At 47.9% G+C, this 21,114-nt stretch overlaps 1 long non-coding RNA gene and 1 other non-coding gene across 3 annotated transcripts; both read left to right on the forward strand.

Annotated features, from left to right (window-relative positions):
- Positions 1-536: 536 nt before the first annotated feature.
- LOC108638674 lies at positions 537-2,334 on the forward strand. Of its 2 annotated transcripts, none has more exons than XR_003915567.1 (2): positions 537-903; positions 1,809-2,334. It is a non-coding gene; the product is annotated as an uncharacterized LOC108638674 (transcript). The 2 variants fall into 2 exon arrangements; XR_003915568.1 differs by lacking the exon at positions 537-903 and adding an exon at positions 917-1,308.
- A 6,465-nt stretch (positions 2,335-8,799) lies between these two features.
- Positions 8,800-11,724, forward strand: LOC108638718. The gene is made up of 2 exons (XR_001920040.1): positions 8,800-9,987; positions 11,428-11,724. It is a non-coding gene; the product is annotated as an uncharacterized LOC108638718 (long non-coding RNA).
- Positions 11,725-21,114: the final 9,390 nt, after the last annotated feature.

Here is a 21,114-nt window from a genome sequence, read left to right on the forward strand (position 1 = left end):
CGGGGACGCGCGACCATGGCGGCGGCATCCGCCCCGGTACGTGGCCGCTCGATGCGCTCAGGCGGCGCGGCTGCCCCCGCGGCGGCTGGACGGACGCGACGGACCGCGGGCGGGACGCGAGGTGACCGCAGGGCCGTCCGTTGCCCAACATTATTGACCTCAACTACCGGCGACACTGTCCACGCGCCATGACTTCAGCGCAAAGAGGCTTCAACGCCGGCGGCCCGCCGGACAAGGCGCCTTTCCCGCTGGATCACTTTCGGTGGGGTACCGCGGCCGGGCGCCCCGCGCCGGGCCTGCCTCCCCGCCCGTGCCGGCGGCCCGGTGGGTATCCACGGCCCCGGTGGGTATCACGGCCCGCGGTGGGTTATCACGGCCCCTCGCTGTGTGTTTACAGTGGGAGTGGCAGCGCTCCTAAGGAGGGGCAGTTCATGGAAGTGTCTCCGGCACAGCGGCTACGAGAGCGCGGCCTGCCGCAGCGCGCCATGGCCTACCTGGAGTGCCATGGACAGGCGAGTGCGCCCCGACACCGGCCCTGCCCCGTCCCGGCCGTCCCAGGGACACGCTGGGGACCTGGCGGCCAGCCCGGTGGTCCCCGGGGCGGGGATCCCTTTGCGGGCACGGGAGGGGAAGGCAGCCCGCAGTCACACAGGAGGGTGTCCTTGAAGGTGCCCCGTGTGGCATCAGCATCACTTGGCTCATGTTTCCGTGTTATCCAGCCCGTGCGGTGGGATAACAGCGGCACTCGGGCAGCTTCCATCCTGCACAACCCCATTTCTCGATGTGAAGCTTATTTTTTTTCCCAGCTGGTTACAGGTTAAACTTTTAACTTGCACGTGCTTTGCTCACCTCCTGCCTGGCCTTCCTAATCAGCTCTGAGTATGTCTTTAGGACCCCCAACAGGTATTTGTATAACTTAACCATGAATTATCAGAGCCAGTGGTATTTCTTTGTGTATACTAATGCAACTGAGTCTTAATTAATGCTGAGTTCAAAATACATCCTCGTATAATTCAATTGTAATATATATTCCCATATAATATACATATATTCAAGTATATAATACATATTCCAGTATATAATACATATTCCAGTATATAATATATTTTCCTATATAATACATCCTAGTATAATTCAAGTATAGTTCAAGCAGAAGTACTTTGGCCTGTTAGCCCCTTAGAAATATGTGCCAAGCAGGCAAGTTAAATTTTTAACTTGTTCCTCAGGTAAAGTGAAAAAAGTGTTGATGTTTGGTTTTCCAGGGATGTTTCCATTCTTGCATTGCTTTGCAATGCTTCCTGAACAACGGTGAGTCAGGGAACTCTGGGAAGTAAATGAATTTCTCTGTATTTAAGGAAAATACACTTTCATGGGCTGGTGTCAAGGAGGGCTGCAAATCAAAAACTTTTTTGAAAATCACTCCAGCAAAGGATGGTGGTAATTAAAAGTGGTAATTCACTGTCATAAATGGCACAGGTAGAATTTTAGAAAGGTCTTATGCAGTCTGTTAGTTAAAGATAAACCAAGAGTCGGGTCAGTTTCTGAGGAAACTCTTACTCAGTATCCAAAATCAGGAAACAACACATTTAATTGGAAAACCACTGTTAAGGAGAGAAAAAAAGTGATCCCAGAATGTTGCTTTCCAAAAACTGAAATTTCTGAGATCTTGCCAAGCAGCAATAACTCTCTATAGATGTCTTGGGTTTCTTTAGGGTAAACAATACTAAATGAAGTAAAGAATGCTGCTGTTCTTTTGTTTATAGACTGTGTTCTCTAAAAAGCTTTTTGTTTTCTTCTTTTTAACTTAGGCAGCTTATGGCTAATGAACCACTGGAAAAATTGGGATTTAAAGACCTGATAAATGAGAAATCAGAAGAAAAACCTGAAAAGTTGTGATGAAGACAGACAACTTTGCTCCTCATGTATGGAATGCATAACTCTAAATGTAGTACATATTGTACCTTCTATTCATATTGCAGTAGGAAATGTTTTCTAAAGGAACATTTTTTCCAGAGTTTAATTTTCCTAAAATAAGAGGTTTTTTTAAATGAGCAAAAGTACTGCCTTTGTCTGCTTTGCTCAAGTATTTCTTAACTTCTTTCTTTTAATTTCTCTAGAGGGAAAACAGTTACTGCCTGAAGTGTTCTCCATGTCTCTGTAAGAACAGTGAAGTCTTATTTTAAAAGGACAAAAGCCCCAAACCAAACAACCCTTTATTGTGTAGATCTTGAACTACTGATTAATCTTGTGTGGGCAGTACTAATATGCTCATAGGAGTTGCTTGTTAGGTGGAAATAAAGCTGTTGTGGTACTTGCAAATTGCTTTTCATTAAATACTGGTATTAGTGCCCATCTTTAGGGTGATCTCCTTCTCACCCTGCTATGGAAGACACTTGAGGTGGGTGGGGTTTTTTTCAGTCTTAAAATCTTCCATCCTTGTCAGGAGAGTATTTCTAGTTCCAGACACCAGTCAAGTAGTGATTCTGCTTTTAGTTACCATGCCAGCAGTGTTCACCTAACTTCATTTCATCATTTAACTAGGAATGTTTCATTCTGAATACATTCACTTATCCAAATAGAGCTGCCATATGTTTTGGGGTTTTAATATCTTAATAGTAAAATCAATGTGGAGACAGAAATGGTGTTTATTTGTGCTCTAAGTTACCAAATATACATAATGTGATTGGACAATTTTATTCTTTTAAAATCAAATTTTTTATATTAAAAACCAGGGTAGATCAGGAGTTAGCTGTCTAAGAAATCCAGTGTTTCTTCCAAAACATGCAGCTGCAGCCCATACATTGAGAAGGCCGTGCAGCAGGTGAGAAATCAGCTCTGAGTGTGTCTTTAAGATCCCTGATATATGTTTGTATAATTTAACCATGAATTACCAAAGCCATTCTCTTGCATGTAGTAATTGCAATTGAGTCTTTCTTAGTTAATGTTGAGTTCAGGCAGAAATAGTTTGGCCCATTAGCCCCTTAGAAATGTGTTTCAAGCAGGCAATAAATTTGTAAATCCTTTGGATGTATTTTCTACTGTATTTTCTGCCCTGTCACCCCTGTTCTTTTGGTTTTGTTTTTGTTTTTAACCCAGTGACTCATTTGTCTGCCTATCTGGTTCTTGAATGTTAAGCTTTAGGGTCAGGGCCTGCAGACAGTGATACAAACAGTGATCTGTTTGTCAAGGCAATTCTCCAACACTTTCCTCTTTATTTGGTGTCCTCTCTTTGATATATCTCCCCTTCCCTGCTGTCTGCTTTTGCTTCTGCTTCTCTCCACTGTGCATCTGCTCACACTGAGCTCCAGGAAAGGGTGGAAGAACATTTTCTGCTTTTCATATTGATCATTGGAGCTGAGATTTAAATTGTTGCTCAGGTCTAATCTGATGGAACAGAGTGCACACAGCTCAGAGCGGGTTCCTGTTTGAAAAGAACATTCACCTGCTGCTGCATATTTTTATTCTACTTCATTCTACTGTTCAAATTATATCCTTTGGTGAGATTAGTACATTTATAGAAAAGAAAGCAGAGATTGTATTTCTGCACCAGATATTAAAAGACTTTATATTAAACCACTGAACAAGAGCTTTCTTTCAGTGATACCAAGTTAGAATTAAAATAATCTCCAGCATCTGCAGAAGAAAGAAATCAAATTTCATGCTTCTGTGCTCCTTGAATATTATAAGGTGAAGTGAATTCCTGGTAGGTGTGAAAGAACCCACCAGTGGTGGGGGAGTAATCTGGGCTGTTGTCAATGCTAGTTTCATTTTTTGGGTGTTATTCTGCACTGTGGTTTGGCCAAACAGTTCCTTCACGAGTTCAGTCCATGTTTTCCTGAGACATTGATACCAGCTCTGTCCTCTGCAATGTTCTAGAGTAAAAGGGGTAAAGTTTTTGAGGTGTTGAGTGGTTGCCACTCTAAAAGGGACCACGGGGGTGAGAGGTTTGCACCTTTCACCAACCCTAAGATCACATCCTCATCCTGTCCAGATCCATAGGCACCTTTCATTCTGCTTCCCAGCACTGTGAGTCAGCTGCACAGCCCTGTCCCCTCATGCCAGGGCAAGAAAAGAGCTGTGAGTGGAGAGCTGAAAACTTGGGGAATTGGCAGAAGCACATATTTCCTGTAAGGATTAGCTGGAGAAGAGAACATGTTCAGTGGAGCTGTAAGGTAAGCTCAGAGCTGGTGAGGGACATCAGACAGTGAGATCTAATGGAACTGAGATGTGGTGGGGAAAAAAAGCCATTAATCAGTGCCAAACCTGGGTCAAACAGTTTTCCCAGCTTGCTCTACAGGACAAGCCCCTGCGACACCAGAGTCATTGGGGAGAATTCCCAGAATGCTCTTCAATTAACTCCTGCCAACATACAGATCATTAGTTAAAGCCTCTCCATTTAAAACCTCTTTATTTTAGCTTTGCTTGTGGTATCCAGGTGTGTGCTCCTTTAAAATGAAAGCCAAAGGAAAGCTGTAAATTCACAGCCATCTTTCCTGTGCCCATACCAAGGAGAAACCTCTCCAGAAGCCCGTCACCAAGCTGGGAAAAAATCTGTATTCTGGAAACGCTGAGCTGAGGTGTGTGTGCTACAGGGGAGGCAGTTTGTCAGGGGCACTGCTTCCTCCGTGGAGCTGTTTGGAGTTGATGAGCTGCTCTGCTGCGGGAGTGGTCCCACGCAAATGCATTAATCTTCCTGTGAGAAGCCTGCCAGGTGCTGCCTGAGCTGCTGAAAAGCTCCACCTGCTGACGGATCCCGCGAGCTGGAGACAGGCAAATGACTGGGAAATGAGGTTGGGCTGGGATTGATGCACGGACTGCCAGCCTGGATGTGCAGATGTGGAGGGGATAGCCCGAAGCAGGAGGAAGTGTTGACTGTGTTGGAGCAAAGATCTATTTGAGCTGTTACAGCAGCAATAGAATCAATAAGTGAGGGGGCTGTAATTGTCTTTTCCGTAGCTTTCCTTCAGCAGACCCTCATTCCCACCCTAAGGAGGCACTCTGCTGCTTGGGGTCAGTCCCAGGGAGTCCCCGGAGGGCCCTGGAACAGCAGAGCTTTGCTGTTGGCACTGGGGAGAGCCTTGCCCATGCATTCCCCCTTTCTTTGCTCATATTAAAATCCACTCAACCACAAAGAGCTTAACCTTGATCACGGCAGTTATTTACAGAGGGAACATTGCTGCAAGCCAGCCCTCGTTATGTCTTCCTGGGAGACCTTGAGCTCTAGGTGTATCTCTCCAAACAACTGCAGTGACCTGCAGAACAAGGAAGAAAGGGTTTAATAAACATTTCCAAAGCTCTGGGTGTGCTCTCACAGAAAATCCTACACAAAGAGAGCCTCCTGTGCTTGCTCTGGAAGTGGGCCATGGTCCAAAGTCCTTTGTGGGAGCACAATGAGCCTGTGCCTCTGTGCTGAGGAGGGATTGTTGCTCCGTCTGCCACCTGGAATGGTGTACCTGGTGTAGCAGAAGGGTTGCATCTGTCAGCACCTGTGAAAGTGAATATTTGGGGTTGTGCACAGTTAGAGGCAGGCAGTGGGTGTAGCTGCTGACCTTCACATTTGACCCTTTTCCAGGGCCTTCTCCCCAGTTTGTCCTGCCTGCTTCAAATCCAAGGAGTTCCTTGTGCCTGGGCATTACACTTATGTCTAGTAGTCACCCACTTGGTTTCCTTTGGAGACCATGGAGTTGCTGGCCTTTGCTGATGATTAGTTGCCCTTTGGGGCAGCAATCAAAACAGCTTTCCCTTACTGCTGCTTTTGTGGTTTTGGCTTAACCAGCACTAACAGTGAGTGAGGGGTAACTAGAGTTAAAGCACCTCTTAAATTTCACCTTGTTGTCTCATTCTAAGCAGGCCTGGAAAGCACTGAGAGGCAACTCTATTTTCACTGAGCCTCTGGAATGAAACATATGTTGTATGAGGCTATGAGAGAAGGAGCAGCCTGCTCCCATACAAAAAGTCTCTTTAGCATCACTTGTTGCTGTAGGCTCTCAAAGTGCCTTGGATGTTCTGGTTCCACTGGAGAGCAGTATTTTTCTACATTTCTCATCCGTAATTCCTGGGATGGGAATGATGCTTCTGCTAGAATGCAGGAGTGTGGTCATTTCTGGTAGCATATTCAGTGACCCCAGAGGATTCAGTTGCTTTTGTGCCTGGAGGAGATCCATTCTGGAAGAGATCCTTCTGCTAAATTGGTCATGTTGTGTAAAGCATCAGGTTTCCCACAAAAATCAAAACTCTGCCTCAGATTAATTAAAAACCTATTTGTAAGTGCACATGCAAGGGTCCATTTTCCCTTCCAGAGTATTTCAATGAAAATTGGATGTCTGATTAATCTTATCCTGGTTCCCTCTTTTTTTTTTCTTCCCTTAATGATCCTGCTGCTGTGAATAACTGGCAGTGTTGCATTTTTTTCAGGATGCAGCAGATTTTCTAGCTTGCAGATTTTCTAGCTTACAAATTTCAAGACAAAATGCCTTTCTTCTGGAATGAAGGTGCCATATGGCTTGAAATGCATAATTGATCACTGCTCAAAATAGAAGCTTCATAGAAAGTCACCTAGAAGTCCAATGCATGTGTGCAGGGGACTTAATAGACCTTGATGCATTTTTTTGTTTCCTGAGACTGATGATGATACAGGGACAGGTTTTTATGACTCCTCTTAGAGGTTCTGATGCTTGTGCTCTCATTATTCCAGGAGATCTTGGGAGTTGCATTAGCAGGTGCATCAATCTTATGCTTGCTGATCCCTGCTGGGCTTGGCTGGATGAAAAACACCCCAGACAAGCCTGGCATTCACCATATAGCCCAACAAAGGCCACAGTTGTATCTGTGAGTGTAAAACAGTTCAGTTGATCAAATCTGGTGGGCTGAATCCAGCCCTTGGTGCCCCATATTTCCCACCTCCAGTGGGATGCCTCCACAAGCAGCCTGTCCCAGCTCCTACACAGGGTGAGGTAGGTTCCTACTGATGTGGGAGGGATGTTGGGGGTCCATCTGGCTGTGTGCCCTGCTTCCTGGTAATGAGCAACACCTTAGACCACCCAGTATTGTGGATGCTTTTCTGTTCTGGTCCTTATGAATTATGGCAAACTCTGATAGGAAGAGTGGTGGGAAGTTGCCTTGAAAAAAAGAGAGCAGAGCAGGAAAGAAAGCGAGGAGACTACCCAGAATGATCCAGGCTTTTCAATTCACCTTGATAGGTTTAAAAAGCAGGCAGTGGAGGTGCTTCTGCAGCCCCTTTGGGCAACTGAGTCCTTTGTCTATTTTAGTAACCTTCGAGGAGTTGACAGCTCTGATTTCTGGAGGATTTCTAGTTTTCTCACTGCTAGCAAGTCCTGCTCAGCGAGAACCTGCTCACACACCCAGTTCTGCTCCTGCTTGCAGAGCTGCTAATCAAGGATAGCACGTGGGAAGGCAGCCACATGGGAGGGGGTGCTCTGCGAGGGAGTCAGGCCCAGTTTTGTTTGCTCAATTTACATTTCTCTGTTATTAAACCATGTTCTGGGTTTCAGCAGGGTTTGTAAGCACTGAATCTCTCCTTAGTGGACAAAGTAGGAGAATGATAGCACTACAGAATCTGGGACACCAGGATAGCCCTGAGGATTTGATGTGATGCTGTGTACTGCAGCCATCTGCTGCCAATCTACCAAGGACCTTTCCCCTCCGGGTTGCACTGGCAGCCCCAGGTAGCATGGCTGGATGGATGGTCCAAAGCATTTCATCACACTGAGGAAGCCAGTTTCAGGGCAGGCAGACTCAAAGGGGAAAAGAAATCCTGCTGCCACTCAGGATTGCAGAGAAGCTGCGGATCAGATCAGTGCTGAGAAAATTGCTGGTAACTCAGGATGCCAAACTAGGCAGGAGCAAAGCCCCCCACTGATAAATGAGCCTTCACAGCCCCATGAACAAGCACCAAGCAGGAAATCCCAGGGGTGTAATGAGGCTGGCTGCTTGCAACTCTGGGATTGCCTCCCTTGGCTTTTGCTCTTTAGTGTCAAGGTGGGAGTTAGGCTGTGCTGTAAACCCCTGGATGTAGCAGGTTGTCTTTAACCCCTCGTTCTCATCACCCATTGCTGTGGCCCAGCCCATAAAGAGCACACACTCCAGGGTGTGCCTGTTGTTTGGCACACCTCTGTGCATGCTCAGAGTGGTTGCTAAGGCAGCATAAGTCTGTCCCCTTTCTCTGTGCCTTCAAATGTCTGTCTGATCTAGAAGTATAGGTGTACTGTGTCCGTGCAGCCCCATCCCAGAGCAGTATCCCTATGGGAGAGCAGAGGCAATGCCAGGGGTCAGGTGTTAACAGTCTGTGTGCACAGACATCAGTGTGAGTGGTACAGGAGAGTGGATTGTGGGCTTCAGTTTAGTTCTCCCCCTCCCCAAACTGTGCTGCAGAGTCTGGTGGGAAAGAGGAACTATCCACTGCCACCTACAATGACACAGCATGGAGGTGAACAACCTGACAGGAGATGCATCCTGAGCTCTGTGTGAGAGATGCTCAGCATGTGCAAGGGCAGCACAGAGATGTTACAGGAACCAGGTCACTGCAGGGCTCTGGTGACAGGAGGTGTGTGAGTTCTGGTCAAAGGGACAGAGATACTGAGTTCACTGGCTGGCAAAAAAGAACCAGGTAGGTGAAAAATGAGAGCGTGGCTGGAACATCTACCTCCATCCTTCCAGCGTGCATGGCAGGAGTCTTGCAGGTGTGGTGGTGCCAGCCAGAAGGACTCATTTGAACACAGAGATGTCTGGATTGATGGCTTTATTTCAGCTTATTTTAGCAAGTAACAGGCGGGGGGTGGGGTGGGGTGGTGATGTTTATCACTGAAACTGGAGCTGGCTGTACTTTAGATCACAGCTCTAATCGGTTAGACTGACTTGGACAGTAAATCACTTCAGCAGCACTAATAACACAGAGTGACAGGTGTACTAAACCCTCTATTGCAGCAATAACCTGGTCCTGCTGGTTCTTTCACTCAGGTTAGTGCTTCTGCTGTGGTTTGTTTATTAAAGCTCCTTCACAAAAGTCACCTGGGTGGCTGCTCTGACTCAGCCATTGAAATGGCTGTTCTCCTGCCATTCCCCAATCTGGCTTCGGCTCTTTTTATAGCCTGCTATAAAATTGTTTATTTTTGCACCTGTTTAGAAAGGCTTTTTGGCCACAGGGGTCTCATGATGTTGTTTTCATGGCTTCTGGAGCAGGGCTGCTCTGTTGTTGCTAGAAATAATTGCTGTTAATTAATTCTTTGCTGATTTTTCTTTGGCAAAGCATACTGAAATAAGCAGAGAAGTGAACAGCATGCTCTGTGTCTTGATGTTGTGGGAGCTTTTAGGAGGCATGCAGTGACATCCAAACAATCCCATCAGCAGCCAGAGGAAGAGTAGGACACAGTCCTCAACTTTCTGTGGACAAAGTTAATTGGGGGGAGGCTGAATTACCATCTCCAGCTGTTTGGCAGCTTCCTTCAGGCCATAATTTTTAATCTCTTTCTAGAGAAAAACCACAGCCTTGTTTCCATCTAATGCTTTATTCAAATCACAATTGAGCAATGTTACAGAAAATTATGTGGTCTCAGCTCTCTGAGCTGGACCAGCAGCTGAAGGCAGCAGCCTATGACAAGAGACTGACTGCTGGTTCCAATAACTGCACCATTTTCTTTTCTGTGCCCTTTTAAAATGGTTTGTTCTTTTTTTTCTGAGGGACTTTCAGACCAGAAGTGAAGTGCTGGGCTTCAGCCCCTCTGACCTGTGGTCATGCCTGTATCATCTCCATCATTCTCTTTGCACTGGGCTCCTGGCAGGATCAGCCACTGCTTCCCAGGAACCCAGAGCTGGCAGCAGCTGGCTGGTCCACTTCTGTCACCCCCCTGGAATGGGACATCATGGAGCCCTCTCTCTTGCTTGAATGTCTCCAAGCTGTTCCTGGAAGAATGAGCCATTTGAGCCAGGAAGAGATTAAATTATTGGAATTGAGCAAAAGCAATTTCCATGGTAAGTGCTTGCCCTGTGGTTGGCACATCAAACCTGTCCTGCCGTGCCTCTGACTCAGACTGAGTTGATGACGTCCTGCTCTGAATAATCACTTTGACTTTTCTTGGAGGAGCTCATACCCTGACATATGAGTGTCTTCACACATATGTTGGCTTTCTCCATACTGAGATTCCACAGACCTAAATCTTTTAATTAGGATAAGTGGGGAATAATGCTCAAAGCAGTGGTCTACCAGTGACATAGTTGAATTATTGATTTCACTGGCCTAATTTCATCTTCTCCGAGAGCATTAGGCCATAGAAATCAGCACAGCTCCAGACAGGTGCCTCATAGCTGCCATGGAGCCAATTCCCTCAGCTGCCCCCTCCATGTCATCTTTTACATCATATGAAATGGGTTTGGTACAACAGCAACATGACTGTTACAGAGCTGGTTTTCCTGTGTTGACATTTCCTCGTATGCTGTGGAGCAGACATACAAATATCCAGCATCTGCAAGCTATCAATTACCCCCTTACTCTCTCTCTCTCAGAGATCTCTTGGCTCCCAACAACACTGTCTGAGCAATTAAGCAGCCCCTGCAACCACATACCAACTCCCAAAGCAGCCCATTGCTGCAGTGAGCTGGCCAGAGGCAGGCGGAATGGAAGCTGAAAGGATATCCTGAGCACGTGATGGGCTGGTGATCGGAGAACTTTCCTTTTTGTTGGCAGTGTGGCTGTGAGAGATCAATGATCAGCTCTAGGGTGTTGCAGAAACCTAAAACAAAGGTGTTTAAAGAAATCAGCAGAGATTTTACTCTGAACCTCCTTCTTGTCCTCATTCTCCCCGTTTCTGCTGCCTTACAGAGGATCTCTGTGTGCTTGATGTTACCTGCACGACTATTAAATCACCGGAGCAAAGGACTCCCCATCTTTCACACTGGTAACACTGGGCTGCAACAGCGTTAACCACTATGCAAATGGAATGAAACCCTGACCTGCAAATCACTCTGCAGTGAGGTACTTTTGGAGCTGCACCACACTTTGTCTGCTCTGAGGGCTGGTGCAGGTGCAGAGCAGCTCTGCAGACACAGGACTTCACTGTTATTTCTGCACCCTCACATCACTTTCTCTTCAATTTGACCAACACATCCTAACCATGCAGATGCAATGAATGTGCTTTTCCCTGTTCCACAGAAGAACAATCCCACAGGATCCACACAGCAATTTGCTCAAAATCAGAGAAAGCTGGCATCAGTATTGGATTTTCAGTTCAAGAGTTTTTAATTCCCCTGATCTGAGCCCTCTCCTCTGTGGCATTCCTCCCTCTCAGCTGTCGCCACTCTTGATTTAACTGGATAACCCAGAAAACAAGATATATAATTTTTTAAAGAAAAACCTCTAGGATTTAAGTTTCTTCCTTTTTTTTTTTTTTCTTTTTCTTTTTTTGTTTTGAACAGGAAACCAAAACTGCAACGGAAATGAGCTGCTGTAGCCTAGGTGCAGCTGGCCAGTGCTGTAGCTTGTTCACACAAACCTCCAGCTGCAAAAGCTGCCTCCCCTGTGGTGCTGAGGAAGCCTAAAGGATCCAGCCTGGTGTATCTGCTACTCCAGAGTTTTGCTTGAATGCAGTTGCAGTGGCATGAATTATTGATATCTCTGTTCAGGTTTGCTGTTCACGCAGGAATTTGTAATGCTTCCCCACCTTACGCTGTGAACGCGCTCTCGGGGCACATAAAGGGTTGTGTTTAACACCCTTTCACTTGCATGGTTGTGACATTGATTTAGCCATTTCAGGGCTGGGGCTGCAAAATTAACTAAAAAACCAGTGTAAAGAGCTCTTTCCTGACAAAACAAGGCAGTCTCGGGGTAAAAGGAGCTAATGTGAAGGGCAAGGAGAAGGTATGGTTATGTCCGTCCATTATCAGGGTGTCACCACAAAGATGATGGAAAGGTTTCCTGAAATTTCTGAGCATTCTTTGCCCTGACCTCAGTATCTGGCATTTCCAGAGGCTGCCCTTGCTGCCACTGTGCTTACCACCTCAAGAGATCCCATTAATAACGTCCGTTTCTAAGGCAACAACCTTGTGATTTAGAAAAGACTGAGTTAGAAGTGTGTGTGTTTACAAACAAACACATCTTACACATAAATATGTAAGTATTTACATACATATGTATATAAATTTATATCAGACCTACAAGTCACTTAGCAGTGGAGAGACAGAAAGCTCCTGAATGATGGTGATGTGCTGACAGTGACAACGCATCTCCAGAGAGTTTGGCCAGAGACTTTGCAAGAAGTAGGAGCAAATTCATTCAGCATTCCCTGACAGGCCATACCCACAGGCAACTGTGGGGCAAAGCTCAGAGGAGGTGTTGACTCCTGTGGGTAGAGGCAGGAGGGAACAGTCTGACGTGGACAAGGCTCAGCAGCCTCTGGGAGCCTCTGACGGGGCAAACTTTGCCCTTTAACCCTTGTGAGACTATAAACTTGGATGCTGTCCCTGCTCTACACCAGGAATCACAATCCTTAGGAGCCAATGTCCCATCAGGAGAGCCTCACTGCCTGCCCTGGATCAACACTGGGACAATACCCAACCTCTTAACCTTGGATAAACCAGGAGTAAATTTACAGAGGTACTCTTTTATATGTGAGATTGGTTGAAGCCTTTGATTTTCCACTGAACAAAAGTTTATCTTCGATTCTGGCTCATTAAGTTCCAACTTTTCTCCCTGTTTCTCCATGTTCCCTCCGCCCATATGGGTTGTTTGCTTCCCCATGTGAAGTCTGGAGTCAGTCTGATGAGACTTAAATTCTGAGGATGCTGCTGATTGACCCTTGCTGGCCCTGCTCTCCTGCTCTGTCCGTCCTTTATGAAATGCTCCCCTTTCATCATTGACAACAGGCTCTGTTTTATTTGATTTTATTACAAGATATAAATTTCTGTCTGCAGCCCCGGCTTCCAACACACGGAGGAGAGAGAGGGATTGCCTAGCAACCAGGAGAACAAAAAATTAAGAGAATCAATAAGTCTTAATGGAAAGCTAAACAGCGACTTTCAAACCAAACCCCCTCCCTCCTCCCAACCCTGGCCCGTGGTAAGTTCGTGATGCAGCATCCTGGCTATCACATGAAGCCTTCAGCAAGTGCCTCTTCTGGAAAAACCAGAGTGCAAATGAAAACCTGACCTAACTTGGGTTTAGGGAAAGCTCTGATCCTGTAAGCATTTACACTTTAAGCTTGAGCATATCACAGGTGTGGAGGATAAGGGCTAAGATAATGTGCTGAGCTGGTTTGTCTCAGAGGATGTTTGAAGTCAGTGCTCTGCTCTAGGTAAGTATTAGTGACTCAGAGGCTGAAGAAGGTGAGGGTCTGGATGCAGTAGCACAATTTGCCCACCAAAGGCCTGTGTGTGGGATTGTGCCTTTGGTTAGCACGGGAATGAGTTTCCAGATGTTATCAGCCTATGTGTGTAAAACCAGCAAACCCAGCAGAGTCAGCAAGGAACAGTCCGATATCAGTTTAAAGCAGTCAGAAATCAGCCTGGTTACAGTTCCTTGTCTGGCAGCACAAATGCAAAGGTCATTTAGAAAAACATATTCTAGGCAAGTGGGGCAAACATAAATATACCAGGCCCTGATTCTATCCGTATTTAAGAGTGTTACGCTATTTCCTCCCACAAAGTGTCCTCTGGAACCTGCTCACATCTGGAGCAGGATCAAGATGGTGATTTGGTTGTGGAAGTCTTCCAGGATATACTGGCAGGCTCCTCCTGCAGATGCTCCTGCACACCCTGAACCTCATGGGCAGCATGAACGACATGAGCTGAGCTTGCAGGAGGGCTCTGCTTTGTTGGAGGGGGACTTGCTTTGCAGAACCAAAATTGTTTCTATAAGCAGAGATGTATGAACCACAAACAGGACATATCAGCATTGCAGGTGACCCATATCTGAGAGGAAGGTTTCAGCAGGAGTTTGGGCAGCAGCCTCAAGACACAGCTCCGAACCCCTCCTTGGCCAAAGGCTTCCCAAGTCGCCACCCATGGTCACCCCCTAGTCCTTAGCTGGTAAAACAAGGACAGGAGCCTTGCCTGTAGGTGACATGACATGCACAAGGGGCTGCAGCCCTGGGTCCCAGCAACACAGACATGATGACACAAGGAAGCTGTGGTTCTTCCCCAGGGGCGTTTTCTGTCCTGATACTCCCTTGACAGGATGGAGGGTGTGAAAAGCGTGGGAAGATGCTTGGAGGATGGTCCTGCCAAGACACAGACGTGGAAGGTGGTGGTGATGTGTGGAAGGACAGCAGTGAAGGAGGAGTGTTTTGGAGCGTGTGTGGCTACTAGTGAGATGTTCACTAGTACCCCCAAAAGACACTGATGTTGAAAACGCTCCCCAAAAGTGCTGCCTATGAACCTGCCAAGGTGCTTGAGTGGCGGGGCCATGGCCAGTGAGGGGTGGGGGTTGCTGTGAGCTGCCACCTCCCCCAGGCAAAGACCCCCGGCACCCACCTCCCCCTTCCCCGCCGGCTCCCACCCCATGAGCGAGAGATCCCCTCCCATCACCGTCACCCCGAGTTAAACCAGGGAAAGGACCACTGAGTGCTGGGGACACCCGGAGGGATGGGACACCCTGAAGCTCGGGGACCCCCCCCAAGGGGGGGACGGGGCGCGCGGGCCACAAGCAGCAGCCGCTGAGTCGCGGCGAGGCGGCGCGGGAGCCACCAGCCCGCCGGGGCCCGGCGAGATATGGCGAACGGCGGCGTGCGCGGCGCGCGGGGCGCTCCGCGTGCGGCGTGTCGGGGCAGAGCTCCCAGGGCAGCGGCAGCACACGCCGGGCAGCGGCGCGTCCGTGCGGCGCGGAGAGGCGCGTTCAAGCGTGCGGGGCCGAATGAGCCGCCGGGCGCCGCCCGCACTAGCGCCAGCGCCTCCCGAGCCCGCAACCATGAAGGCTGCGTAGCGCGCGGAGCGAGCGGAGGCCCCGCGAGCCGCGCGCGCCGCCCTGCATGGCGAAGGAGCCGGTAGTCAGGAAGGCGGGCTGGTGTGAGCTGCTCCTAGGCGGGCCGGGGAAAGCGCGGCGTGCGCCGATGCGCGCGCCGGTATAGGGTCAGAGGCAGGGCAAGGGGAGAGAGGCGGGGGCTGCGGGCGCGGCCGCACCGTGCATCCTAGTCGACGCCGCGCACAGGCCCGCAGGACACAGGCTCGCGCACAGCACGCACAGCACGGCACAGCACGCATCAGAACGGCAAGCAGCACGGCCAGCACAGCCCGCACGTGCATCCGGCGCGGATGGGCTCGTTGCCCTGTGCGGGAGCGCGGGGTTGGCGCCCCGCCGAGGGGGTGCCGCGACCCCTTCCGCCCCGCGGGGGATGCGGGGGATGCTCGCGCGGATCCGTGGCGGGGGATGCGCTGCGCTGCCCGCGGTCGCCCTGCGGGGCCGGCGCCGCGCGAGGTTCCCGGTGCCCCCGGCCCGCGCCGACGGCTCGGCTCGCGCGCTGTGAGCGCTGATGTCATCTCCGGCAGGGTCCCGCGGGCTGCACGCGCGGCCGGGGCGGTAGCCGGGCGGTGGGGGCTCTTGCGGGGTGCCCCAGGCGGCGGGGCGGCGTGTCCCTGGCGCGCTGTCTCCTCCCCTCCCCGGCCTTTTGCTACTGCCCTGTCAGCGAGCAAACAGAGCGGACAACCGGAGGCATCGCTGCGGCCACCCTGCCGACCAACCTTTGCCCAGCTGCCATCGATGGGTGCCTAAGCTGTGCAGGGAGCGGGGCTGGAATATCCGTAGCCGTCTTCGTGCGCAGACGGGAGAAAATCTGGGCTCGGAACGTCTTTCTAGCCCTTTGGATAGTGAATTGTTGGGGTCGGGGTGTGATGCTCTTGCTGAGCAGGGTCTGCACGAGGCGGTGGGACCCACCTTTGAGAACAACCTTAGAAAAATTGCAGAACAAGTATCTTTCCTTTTAAAAAAAAAATCACCATATAGAAACACCTAAATTTGTATTAGCTTGAGCAGGATGGCTCTGAAGAGGTGTACAGAAAGGATGTCCTTCTCAGCCTATGTCATTCTATAGGTTAAAGAAAACCCAACACTTCAGCTGAATCTTATTTTCCCAGATATTGATTTGCTTAGGATTTCAAGATCTGTTGGATACCCCTATCCAGCTCCTACCATTACCAGTGGGTTTATATCCCTAACCTGCATCTCAGGACACTGCAGTTCACTTTCAGACGTGTTGTCTCCCCCGGTACCCAGCTGGAAAGGACAAAGAACTTTCAGCACAGCGTGAACGGCTTTGCAGCGCCGCGCTGCTCTGCCTGCTCCCACCCATCTGCTGCCTGGTGCTGCTGCCTGACTGTACCAGCCCACCTTTGAGGTGCCTTGCTGAGCACAGCTTGGGCTCACAGAGTAGGCGTCTGCCTAAATTGTTCCTTCCTGGAGAAAACTTTACAAACCTGGGTCTTTACAAACCATTCAGGTCTGTGGGATGATTCTCCCTAGCCCTCTGCAAAATGGGAAGTTTCTCAGTGCTATCAGGGTGGAGATGAGGCTGAAGGACAGTAAAATAGCTCACATCAGGGAAAGAGGGTTGTTGGTAAAGGCTCCAAAAGGGCTGTAAAACAACAAAACCATATTTTGCTTTTAGTGATGTTTGCATACAGAGATGTCTTAGTGAATCTGAAACTCAGAGAGGAGAATTTGGGCCAGTGGCTTTTGTAACACAAGATGTGCTATATTAATACCATTCAGCCTCTTCTGAACTCTTGTGGCATTGCTTCCCTGGGACCAGCTCCTTGTTCATCAACCCAATTTCTTTAGTGACTACTTTGATTCAGTTCCTTTGGCAAACAAGAGCTACTCGTGGCGCTGGAGTGTGCTCCTCTGCCTGGGAGTGACAATAAACTTGAGATGCTCTGGGTTACTTAAGATATTATCTTGTGTCTGGAGGTGATACAGAAAATATTCACCCTGAATTCAGTTATTCATCCTGGGCAGGTGTGGCAGGCCAGGTCTTTCTGGGGATGAGGTAATGCAGATAGGCAGGATAGGGGTTAAGAGAGCCTCCAGAATGGAGTGCAAGTATATTCTTTGCTGAGAAGTTAGATGCACAGAGAGATAAAGGTGAGAGCTGGAACCAGGTGTGCAGCTGACCCTGGAAAAGTACCAAAGCAAGAAAATAAAGCGAGAAGGAAAGAAGTGGGAGGATGGGGAATGAACAGAAGGTGAGGAAAGCAGGGTGGACTTGTGCTTTCCCACATGTGAGTATCATCATAGGGCTGATCTAGTTCAGCTGAGGGGAAAGCCAAAGGTCAGGATCCCTCTTTTATTATTTCTACTTCTCAGGTGGGTGTGTGCATTTTCCTGAAATCCTCAGTTAGAACAGGATCCACTTTAAAAGACAGCCATTTAGCTCAGGAATCCTGATAACAAAGAACAGGATGGATCAGAAATATAATTCTCTGTTAGTCACTTTAATTTGTGTATTTGGAAGCCAGCTGGGTTTTCTTTTTCTCTTGGAAATATTTGTTTTAGAAATCAGCCAGCTAGTGAAATTTTGTTTGTTTCTTTTCCCTTCCCTGCTGTCAAAAAGGGTTATTTTCTTTTGTTACTGTTTTGGCATTTGGGAGAGGCTCAGTAGCCAGAGCTCTGAAGTCACTGCTTGTCCCAGGTATTCTGTGTCTGTAACAAATCCCTGGGTTTCTGATGCAAAGAAGCTCACAGCTTGGCATTGTTGGACTAAGCTGTGACCATGCAAAAATCAAAGCTGGGGATGGAGAGGGAACATGGAGGGAGGCAGTGCTTCTCCTCCTGGGCTGTGTAAGTAACTTCATCCCCCGCAGGGTCATCACATCTCCTTGGGGGGATCCAAGCACAACCTGCTGCTTGCCTGGGTCTGGGCCAGAATTTGCCACTTAATCATGACTGAGGATTATTTAAGTGGCCAAGCCCTGCAAGCAAGGCTGCTGAGTTCAAGATGTGTGTTCCTCTGGTCTGTGTGTTCCTCTGGTCCGTGCACAGGATATGAACACTTGCAGCTGGGTGGAATGTGGTATTGAGTGTGATGTTCAGGAAGGTCAGATCTGGGTCTTCCCCAGGACCAGTGTATATGCCTGGCTGCAAAATCTCTTGTGCAAAAAGCAGAGTTTCCAAAGATTCCTCCCAGGTTTTGAGGACATGTCTCAGATGGGGAGAACAGTCTTACAGTGGCCATGGCAGCTGGGAACGCAGAAAGGATGCCAGAGCAGAATGTGAAAATCAGAATGGAAAATAACCTGAGAGGTTACATTTTTCACTTGCAGGGTTTTTGTGGGTCTTATTTTATAAGTTAGGTTTTTATTAATTGTATCTTTACAAAACCTTAAATTGCAACAAGAAGATGTTTTGGATAAAAGATATTTCAGTTCCAAAAATGTCATCCGTCTGTAACGAGTAATGAGATTGCCTTGGTTACATCTTTGGAACTGAATTCTGGGGTAGAAGCCACTGTAATGAAGTCATTAGATGGGGCTTCGGGTCCCCTGTCACTACATACTTCTGTGTCCTGGGTGTCGGTTTGCAGCCTGTTTGTTTCATGTTTGTTTGGTGGGTTTAAAGCTGTGCTTTCACAGTGAAGACAGCGTCTGTAAATGCCGTCCTAAGTGCAAACTGAGCAATGTTGCTGAATTGCTGGTGTGTAATGGCTCTCTGTGCATTAGAATAATCTTTTTTTCTTCAAGACTAGTGTGGCAGTTCAGCCTTTTTTTTTTCCTAAATGATTCTTTGTCTCAGGCAATCTTTCCTCGCATCATGAGACGGATGGTTATCTCAGGGCATAACAAGACCTTGAGTATTTCTCTCTTTACTCGGTTTTTCTATGACTTAGGCTTGTGTCTCCATGGAGTGAGAATCATTTTACATTGTAGGAGGACAGGGAGGCTCTGAAGACAGAAATGGAAATCCCATCAAAGCAATCCTGCAGTTTAAACCCTCCATCAGCCGTTTACATGGCTTGTTATCATTTTCATCTTTCTTATTTGGGATGGATTACTGGGACAGAGATCCTGGGTAACATCAGCCTCTGTGCCCGAGGCTCAGAGGGGATGAGGGATGGAGGAAGAGCAGAAGGCACACGCTGGAGGGGAGTCTGGTATCCGAGCTTTGTGCTGCAGAGCTGTGCAGATCTGGTGTTTTGGTGTAACAGTTCATATAAAAGCCTGAGGGTGGGTGGTGCATGGCTGAGGTGGTTGTAAACACCTTTCCTGCAGGCCCAGCATCTTCTCAGTTCTAAGACAGGTGAAGCTTTTCCATTCCCTTGATGTCACCAAGTGAGGGTGGTGATTAGAGGGAAACACATGAGTGCTGGGGATTGCTTGATTTGCTCAGGATTAAGAAGGCGCTGAACGGATTTGATCTTAGCCCTCTCCTTTCCTCTATCCAACCCAAATCAGGAAGACAACTGAGTCATTGGGTCCTGCCATGTGTTGCCATCTGCAGTGACTCTCCCCATCCCCTCAGGGGAGTGTTGGGGCTCTGCCTCGCAGCTCATTCTCTCTCTTGCCCCCACTGCCTCCCACTGCAAAGCTGTTCTGGAGCTTCGCCGCTCTAATGGCGTGAAACGGGCTTTTCGTGTTCGAGCTGAAAGTGGAAACTTGTTCCCGCACCTCCATTGTCCTCTCACTGAAGTAGTGATTTTATTTATTTATTTTTTTTTGTTCCCTGGGAGTTTGCCAGCCCTTCTCCCTGGCCATAAGCAGATTGGAAGGGGTAAGAATTAAAAAAAAAAAGAGTCTCACAGCAGTTTAACTCGATACCACTTTATGCAGGAGAAAGGACTTTTTGGAACAAAGGAGGTTTAATGTGACGGTGTTTTCTGTCTCGTCCTGGTGCCTGGGCTGCAGCACAGTCGTGGGCTGAAGACAGTGAGAGGGGGCTGCTGGGACCTGCCAGTTGAATTAAAAGACCTTGGCAAGTTTAGTGCCTTCACTGAAAAATTTTCCTACTTGAAAAGGAGTGTTGGTGGGAGGCTGTTTGGCTTCAATGTTAATGTCTTTCATTGTTATTTTTCAGCGTGCATGACCAGGGTCTGTTTATTAGCCTCCTAATCTTTCCCCAAAGTAAATAGCTACAGAACTTCAGTGCTGAACACGAGGTTCTCTGACTGGGCCATTTAGGAAATCAGCAGCAGCTGAGCAGCAAAGGCTTTGTGCTTGTGTGGATCACGTCAAAATTCCTATGATTCTATCCTGTACCGATGATTTACCTTTCTAGTGCAGGGTAAAAAAGGTTTTGCCTACCTGGAGGGGTCCTTCTCTTCCTTTTGATCAGCCTTTATCACCTCAAACAGGAGAGAGATTAGGAAAATCCTTTGAATCTCCATCTCAACCAAAGACCAGCTCCCATCCAGCTGGGGTGGCTGGGGTGCAGCCAGGCAGCTCATTAAGGGTCAGGCCATCATTTGTGTGCTGGAAAATGTGTTAAGAGTGTGTTGCTGTACATTCTAACAGATGTTTGCCTTGGTCATCAATATTGTGCTATACCTAGTGATAACTGTAGTTTAAGGCAAAAGGTGGAGTAGGGGCATCCAAGTAAGTTTTGGGACTCGAGTTCTTGCTCTTGTCTTGTGTCTACTTTGAGCCTGTTGCTGCTCTGCTTCATGGGATTTTTCTTGGATTGATGGCATCTAGGGATTTTCAAACTGGAACCTTATGTTTATATTCTGGATACAGGAAATATTGATTATTTATTAAAAAAATTAAATTCCATTGCCATTGCACTTCCAGTCTTTTTGGTTTGTGTGAATTGTCCTGTGTCTTCTGTTGTTTTTTCTTCCTTAATATTTCTCTGGGTCTAGCCTTTTTTTCCCCCTTTCTTTCTTTTGTTCAGTAACACTGAGTTCAAGCTGCAGAGTTCCCTGTTCTCTGTGCTGGGTTTTCCTGGGGCTTATGGAGGCAAAAGGGCTGGGTGGGGAAGTTAATTTTTGAATTTAACTGTGTTGCCCAAGGGTTTTAGTTTTGTTTCGGATGCTTCTCTAATCTCTGGCTGTGCCTTCCCTTTCAGGTGAATGAGATGGGAAAGTACCAGCCCAATGCCCTCCTTCTGAGTTTAGTTTAGCTTTGCTTGTTTGTTTAATTTTTAAAAGGAAGTTGACTCAAGTCTTTATTTTGAAAGTCATTATA

This window comes from Manacus vitellinus, unplaced genomic scaffold, assembly GCF_001715985.3.
Source record: "Manacus vitellinus isolate BGI_N305 unplaced genomic scaffold, ASM171598v3 scaffold_12_pilon, whole genome shotgun sequence".
NCBI lineage: Eukaryota > Metazoa > Chordata > Aves > Passeriformes > Pipridae > Manacus > Manacus vitellinus.